The sequence below is a fragment of the Diplotaxodon limnothrissa genome, linkage group LG23 (genome assembly GCF_057381915.1).
Source record: "Diplotaxodon limnothrissa isolate DT_005_m linkage group LG23, D_limnothrissa_male_GT1.1, whole genome shotgun sequence".
NCBI classification, from domain to species: domain Eukaryota; kingdom Metazoa; phylum Chordata; class Actinopteri; order Cichliformes; family Cichlidae; genus Diplotaxodon; species Diplotaxodon limnothrissa.
In genome coordinates, this window is record NC_140617.1 from 16,560,008 (window position 1) to 16,568,960 (window position 8,953).

Here is an 8,953-nt window from a genome sequence, read left to right on the forward strand (position 1 = left end):
GCCTTCCTGTTCAACTGAAATGCCTTCCTGTTTAACTGAAATGCCTTCCTGTTTAACTGAAACGCCTTCCTGTTCAACTGAAATGTCTTGGTTTTTCAGTAGTGTGTGTGAGAGCGTTTCAGTTGTGTGTGTGAGAGCTAAAATTTCAGTAGTGTGTGTGAGAGCGTTTCAGTTGTGTGTGTGAGAGCGTTTCAGTTGTGTGTGTGAGAGCGTTTCAGTAATAATGTCCCTTACGGCACCTCATACATTGATGCCTCATCAGGCAACTCATAACATTTCACCAAACAAACAAATACCAAAACTAAGGAAAATGTTTTCTCACATCTACTTTTAGTTTTTTGTTTTAGCTAACTAACATTGCAAGAAGAGGCTCAGACTGGATCCCTGATGTATCGGCTTGAACTGAAACCCGTTTGTAACACCTGTTACACATGCCACAGACTTACTGTCCTCATGTCCTGCACCACCCTCTCATACTTCTCTGCCAGTCCTAACTTTCTCCTATAATACCACAGTTCCTCTAATCGCACCCTATCACATGGCTGCTTACTTTAATGCTTGTGTAGTCACTACAGCTCTGCACAAGAGCAAATATTTTTTTCATACGTTTTTGCACATTTGATATAATCAGTGGAGAGAAACTAATATATGAGTAAACACAGTACAAGAATGACAAGCAGCATATGGTGCAGCCAGCCAGAAATGAAACTGTGGACCCTGGGCATTTGGACCTATGTTTTATGCTTTTTAACCAGTTATAGTAAATGGTAAAGATAATTCACCAATGGATCCTGGAGCAGCCTTTGGGGCCAGTGTTCTCCTTAGTAATGGGTTGAGTAATTAATGTTAGAGCTAATGATTTTGATAAGTAATGATACACCAATGATACTGCAACCATGACTTTACAGAAGGTTGTTTTTGCAGAATGTTAGTCATCAGTATATAAGTTAGAGGATAGAACAAGTAATCAAAAGAAATATATAAATAATGTTAAACCAAAATATACAGTCATTATTCAATCCTCATACTTTGGCCTCTTGGCATTGCATGTCTTTTTCCATTGTGTCCCTTTTGCAGTGAAACTGTCATCGGGTTCTCTCTGAATCAATATGCTTGTCTTTAATAGGCCTTTCATTAGCAACTAATCAATAACCTACCAGCAAAGGACAGCCACTCAGTGTACAAACTTCCACAATGTTTTAGCAAGACAAAAGGTGGAGAGTTCTCAGAAGAGCTGACAGCAATACATTAAAAACATTTGCGACTGAATTACCATGTCTAATGTAAAAACACTTTTTAGAGATAATTAGACTAAAGATAGAGTTAAAAATTTTATATAAAATCACAGATATGCCGGAAAAGAGTGGAGTGCCCACTTTGAGTGGAAGAGGGCATGCATACAACAAGGTAAAAACCTGGGGAAGAAAATGGCAATTTATAGTTAGAACCAGGTCAAAGAGCATTAACAGACCAAGACCAAAGTGTGTAAATGTTAACTTTCAGATAAGAACCACCATGGAGACTTGCCATGTTCAATGTGATTGTTTAAGGTACCCTTGGTTTAACTGATGGATGTTTTTAATTTTTATTCTGCTTTTTTTAATATGGCTCCTAAAGAGCCATTTGGCTCAGAGGATTGTTATAAACTGCACATAAGTTCAAATTAATTACCAAGAGTGTTGAAAGAGGGGCAACTATTTTCTATTGTGGTCTATTTGTTAACAAAATGAAATGCTGAGAGCAGTAGATAAGTGTGCCCTAACTGTTTAACAGTTGTCATATCTCGTATTCATAAATCTCATACGAAATGATCAAGTGGCCTTGGATAATTTAAGAAGTGTAAATACTGCAAAGTTTATATCTATGACTTACTGTGAAGTCCAGTCTGAACATTCAATTTTTACTTGAACATACTAAAAGCAAATGGTAACAATATGTTTGTGTAATTTTTAGTCTGATATTTTGCATTACATCTGTGTTTGACCCTACTATCAGGTATTTTAAATATTTAGGAGGAGTTTTTATTATTATTGAAAAGTACTATATTTTAATGGTAAATTTCTATTATTTTATGGTATTTTTTCTGGTGTGCCAGCTGCAGGAATATTACTTTTTAAAATGTAAAACTTTAATGAGATTTTAAATGAACAGCAGTTGATACTTTTTTTATATTTAAGCCAAGTTTTGAATGTTTTATGCAGTGGAAGTGGAAGAAGTTGAATCTGAACATAAGCAAAGAGAAGGAAATGAGAGTCTGGATGGCTTGGAAGTCTGAGTGCTGTGAATAGGGTTTCACGTAAATATGCTAATTAAAATGAGTTTGAGGGACATTTAGAATTTTATACAGTTATTTTTGGTTCAGAGGTTACTTCTTCCAGTGTGCCAGTGTTATTTGTGCAGCTACGCTTTGTGCTGCTGCGCATTACACACTGAAAAAAGAAAATAGTTGAACCAACTTAATTGAATTATTTCAATTGGTAACACCAAATTTAATTAAGTTCTTTGAAATTAAGTTAATACATTAAATTAACACAACTGATTTAAGTTACATGTACTTAATAAATTAATTGTTGTCAAATAAACATTTTGCATTAATCCAACTTAAAATTAAGACATTTCAACTTAAAGTTTTCAGTTTTTCCAACCCAATAATTTGCATAACCCAAAAGTAAAATATTGCTCTTTGCTAACCTAATAATGTGGTTTAGTGTAAATTACTTTTTGTAGTGACTCTAAAATGAAATTTTAGTTTGTATAATAAAGCTTAAATCAAAATTTTAAGTTGGCTGAAAATATTTTTCAAAAATTCAAAATCCAATGTTTTTTTTTAAAATGCTTTATTGTATAAATGTAATAAAGTATTACCTTTATGGCAACCAACACAGCTTTTGGTCAAATACATTACACATTTGTCCTTTTTGAAACACACATGCACAAAATGCAAGTAACGCTTAGTAGGACCACAAAGTTGTCAACAAAGTGTAAAGTGCAACACAGTATTACACAAATATCAATCTTAACACATCCAGTGTCAACTATGAAAAAGTGCCCCAAGAGTATACAGAAACTTCTCTTCAGCTATAGCCAATGAATAAATATCTGAACAGTGTAGCTGACCAATGGGGATGAAAAAATATAAACACTCCTTTAGAGTTTTAGAATGTCACAACAGTTTGTTGTATAACTGAGCACATCAAACCTGAAATGCAACCTTTCCCTTGAAACGAAGGCAAATATGTCTGAAAAAAAAATTAAAAAATAAATAAAAATACCATACAAAGTATGTATAAAAGCACATTAAATTGGGGTTTGAGGTCTCTTGGAGCATAAAAAAGGCCCAACATCCAAAAGAGACTACATATTTTACATGCTATATGTCCAAACACAGTTGTTCCTTCGCATTATGGCACAGGGCCATTTGTTGGTCATTGTTCTGTGCCATTACTGGGAGCTTTGAAGTTTGATATACAGATTTTGGACTTTGGGGGACATCTTGTGCTGATCAAGCTGCATGAAGATTTTTTTGGAGCACTTCAAAAGTGAAGCGAAAGGGTTTTGGATAAGCTAGGTTGAGTGCATAGATCAAACCTAGAAGCAGGGCACAAGCTGAGGCAACTGAAGTTAGTTCATGCAACACTTCCACACCCTCAATGACAATGCCAATGTCTTCAGGTGGCTCCTGCAGTCCCTCCCCCTCCTTCCGAATCACATACACTGCCATGGTGACCTCCTCCAGGTCCCTCTGAACATCATCTGCTCCACAGTCCTACAGAGGGGTACAAGACACAAACACAAATCATCATTAGCCTCACTTCTTACTGTGATTAAGTGTTTTGGGTGATGTACCAATATGTGTTATGTGCTGGGCTATTTCTTGGCTGGGTGTCATCACACACCAGAAACAGCAGAGAGAGGTGTATCAATCTGACTCTAATCAAATTGTAAGCAAGAAAGATAAGATTTCCCAACATGTCAAACTATTCCTTTGAACTTAAATAATCAAGTAAGCCCGTCTTACTTAAAACAAAGTCAATCCAATATGTAATGTGTTGTTGCTGGGAATTACATAATGTCCAATATGGTCATGATAATAAATACATGTCAGCAATCCAACTATGGTTCACGTGTTATGTTTGTTCTAACAGTTAACTTTTTTTGTGTCCCTTTGACAAGATGTGCTGACAAACTGTTGAAACTTACAAGGTATTCCTTGATCAGGCCATCTGCATCTTCTCCCAGGAAGATGGTGAGGGCTTTCAGCACACATTCCCTCCGATGATTAATGTCCACAGTCTAGAACAACAAATGTTGATTAATTTTAAACTCTAAATTTCATAAGACAGACATCCTTACTCTTATTGCTTAACTTACATGTACTTTATTTAAAAACAGTAATTCACAAGCCCAGAGATTCATTACAGAAAGAAAAGGGGATGAGTTCAGTGGTGTATTTTTTGAGTCGCTAAAACATTCATGCATATGAAAGCCATGATTAGCATTGGCCTGCCCATATTGTCTTTATGAAGGATTCAGATATATATATATATTTTTTGGATTCAGATATATTTTGACAGCCCTCTTAGTTACGAAGTATCTTGTTTGATGGTACAGATTTACCTGGTTCAATGTGTCCATGATGTTCGCAATCTTTTGGCGTGTTGCTCCTCCTTTGGCACGTATGACTTTGATCAGCTGACTTGAGTGCATGTCTAACTGGGCCATGAACTTCCACTCAAGAGGAACAGCCATGAGCCTCTGGAACTCTGTATTTATCTAAAAACAAAACACAAATGACAGTAGATATTGTATTATGGAACAAAATGCTGAAACTGATTGTATGCCAAAATGTCTATATCCCAAAAAGTATAACATATATGGGAATTCAAAATGTAAATTCTTTCATTAAGTTCAGTGTTATAAAATCTCAACCACATCAAGTTATGACCGATTCATGAAAGTTAACTGCAATAAATCCTGAAGCATACAGACTTCAATCACTTCAGTTCCATTCTTACCTCTTTCTGTGTGAAGAGTGCAGGCCATCTGTCCTTCAGTTCCTGAATGCTTGGTTCTTGGTTTACCACCTCATGTCGTCTGTAGGCAAACGTGTTAGCCATTTTGTCTGCGATGACCCTTTCATTGTCCCTTATCCCAATCTCTGTCAGAAGTTCTAGTCTCACTTTTTCCATGCTGTCCAGAGTCTCACCAGTAGGAAAGGATGGATAAAAGTTAGCTTCAGAACGTTTTGGCTTCTTCACTTTTTTTAGCAGGGAAAGCATCTGTAGTAGCTTTAGATTTCAGTGAGTTTACACACAGCTCTGGACACCCCTGTAATTTGAGCTGGGTCCTGTAGTTTGCCATTTTGTACTTCAGTCGTTGTTTCCAACCGTAGCAGCCATTGAATGATCCAGGTTCTTTCAAACATGGGTGCTTTTTGATAAGGGCCTCTGCAGCTGCGCAGAAATGTGCATCCTCTGGATAGGCCTTGTAACGGTAAATTTCTTCTGCAACTCTTTTCAGGATATCAGACAGCATTCGGGCGCTTAAAGTCAACATTTTTTGGCTCACACGGTACTCAGTATTCCCCCTCTCTAGCTGTAGCTCTGTGTCATATGAAAATTGGTGAATTGCAAAGTCTTCTGGCCACTGTTGTGTTCGAGATGACATAGATTCAGGGGATGAGAGGATAATTGTGTCATTTGATGCCACCGAAATACCGTCATCAGACTCAAATGAAAGAGACAGAGATGAAGTGGACTGATCGGCACTGATCAAAGGTGGATTTGTTTGCTGGTGGATCACTTTGATTGTCCCCAAATTCCGAAGTTCGGTGGTAGAATTCAGATTGAAGAAGTCGTTGCCAAAGTCTTGGTCCATGTATTGCAGTCTGAAGTTACCTTTTAACCCCAAGGTAGTCTTTATCGTGCTGAGAAGGTCTTCAAGTGACTCTGGGATGCCATTTGGAAGAGTCAGCTTTTCAATGTTGTTCTCTCCTAAAATCACCTTCAGTCTTGCAGGTGTTGAACCAGCCATGGTGGTCTGAGAACAAAGCACAAGCACAGTTAGTGAGGATCAACATGTAAACCACTGACATTTCCAATTAGGAGAATTTAATGTCAAACTAGAGGAAAAGAGAGAAGGCAAAGAGAGGAGGAAAGGGGAGGAGAAAATGAAGAGGAGAGGTGGAGATCAGTTGAGGCAGCGAGGAGAGAAGGCAAACCGAAGAGGAGAGGGGAGGAGAAGAGAGATGGCGAGAATATGGGAGACATTGAAGAGAAGAGAGAAGGAGAGGAGGTGAGGAGAATATAGGAGACAACAAGGAGAGGAAAGAAGAAAAAGAGAAGAGAAGCAGAAGGGGGGAAGAGCATAGGATTAGCATTCACTGACTGGAATCCAGCAACCTGCATTAAAAAAATGACATAACTGATGAATTGCCAATGACATCATCACACCACTTTGGCTTGCAGTATAAAATAAATATGTTCTGAGAACACATTAGTATTGTATGGGTCTGGGTTTTGTTTTCCCACTTAAGAAAATACTTTATCATATTTTGAGGCCTCACCCTTTAAACATGGACATATCTTTTCAAGGTGACAAGACGCATCCCTCTAATTTTGTAGTCTGCCAGTGGGTAGGTATCATGCAGTTCTTGTGGCTCAACAAGTTCCACTTCTTTGCTTGGTGATGTTTCGAGATCATAAGCTCTGTAGTGTTCCATATACCATCCGCTAAGCTTTTTCAGAATGAAGATTAGTTTGTCCTGCAGTATCACCATTTGGATGATTTCACCAAACTCTGGCAGTCCTCCCAGTGAGCCGTGGATCAAGATCATCCCACACTTGTAGATTAGTCCATTATATGCTACACTTTTAGCCAAGCACACATTGTCCATATCTGGAGACTTCTGTCTCAGTGCATTTGAGATGTCCTTGTTAAGAACATCAATGTGAACAGTGGAAACATCTGTTACTTCCAGTGGGGGTTTGGCAAAGCTAATTGCATGCAAATGATATGCAATCTGATACTGATGTCTCTGTGAAAGGGAAAGAAGTACATTTTTGAAGCATCTGATGTTCCTTGCAACTCTTTTAAAAAAACTATGCTTTGCTTCGAATCGCATAGTCCATAGTGCAACCAGTGGCCCAAACTTACGGATCAAGTATGGATAATGTTCCAAGTAGTGGTGCTTTGGTTTAAGATTAACATCTGGGAAAACCTCTTGAAACTTGATTCTGTGCTCGGAGATCTTAAAACCAAGATATGCAATGGAGTCCTCAGTATGAACAGGACTGACAACAAGATCAACAATGTCCTTCAAGTCTGTTAAGATGTGCCAAGCAGGCTCCTCACAGGGTACACTCTGCCCAATGAACAAAGGCAAAAATCTGGTAAGACTCCAGTTCTCGTGTGCATTCCCTCCTACATTTTTTTGGATGCAAAACTGAGAGCCACAGGATGAGGTCGATTTGTTTTGTCAGCCCACTTAAAGTTGAAAGATGATATTGCTTCATTCAATGTACATAATGTGAAATACTTTTTTTTGATTAACAAATTGAGGCAAAGCGCAAGTTCAAAAGGAACAATTCCCTCAAAAAGATCATGTACAACATCAGGTGGAAACCCAGTGGTAACATCAAAATGTGAGAGGTGCTTTGACAAAATACACTTTGATTTCACACCATAATAACTGGGCCATTTGTTTTCCTCGATAATTCGTAAATGATCTGCATGAATGTCTTTTGTTCTTAAAGTAAAGACTTCACTTCTGACTTCAATAGTCTGGAACTCTGATGTTTCTGCAGTGCAAAATCTACCTACGTATGTCCCTGAGAAATTTTCAAAGAATCCAGCAATACTGTGTGCACCAAGGTTGTCGGCAACAACACACTGAACAGTGCCTTTTACTGTTCTGCCCAACTTTGACAGAAATATCCCACTCTGTTCCAAAATTACAAGATTAATTACAGGTTTTAACACTTTCTCATACCCATAGCACTCCAGATCATTACTTTTGATTAAAGCAGCCAAATAGATTGAGGTTAAAGCAGAATTACAGCCTGGTGGCAAATTACCCAAAACCCAGTACAATCCACAAATTTTATGCTTCCTCCGTGATGTACCAAGGGGATTACATATTTCGAATTCATCAATGTATAATATCAATGAAATGCTTTCCTGCTTGGACAACAGTCCATTTTCATGGAAGAAGTCACCATCGAAGATAGTTTTGTAGTGCACAGAAGTTTTTTGAGGCTGATTATCTACAGTATTCAAATTAACAGCCTGATTGTCTGGCAGTCAAGAATATGCTGCAAATACTTTAAAATTGAAATATATTGGAATGACTTGTTATTTTTTCGGTCAAGTATATATTCCACTGGTTCCACTACTTTAAAGTGGCTCTTATAGTATGCTTTTCGTCTCCAAGGACTGGAAAGTGGACCTTTATCTCCAATTGCTTTTTTTACAGGGTTTGTCTCACAGAGTACACTGGCTAGCTTTTCAACAACTGACTGGTCAAATTGGCATCCGTTGTCTTGTAATACTTGGCTAATAGTCTTTTGGATAATCGCCACAGAAACAGAACCAATCAAATAGTTTAACTCCTGCAAAAGCTCATCTACAGCTGCATTAGACACAAGAAAGATGTGTTCCAACTTAAGGAGCACTGAAGCAATTTTAAGCTCAATATCCTTCTCTAAGTTTTCAGAATACCCATTGTCAAAAGCAGAATTTAAATTTACATCACTCTCTATAATTTCCACATCTGAAATATCACTGGCAACACTGGCACAAGATTCATCAACAGAACTTATTCCAGGCTTAAATGTGTTCACTGTACCAGAGTGTTTTCTGTATTTATGACTTCTGAAGTTCTCATAGACATTGGTTTTATATTCACAGTTTTGGAACACACATGTTACAGTCTCCTTATTTTTAAGATGCTGAT

At 37.7% G+C, this 8,953-nt stretch overlaps 1 pseudogene; it reads right to left on the reverse strand.

The window, feature by feature from the left end:
* Nucleotides 1-3,502: 3,502 nt before the first annotated feature.
* LOC146607766 (uncharacterized) lies at nucleotides 3,503-5,392 on the reverse strand (annotated as a pseudogene).
* Nucleotides 5,393-8,953: the final 3,561 nt, after the last annotated feature.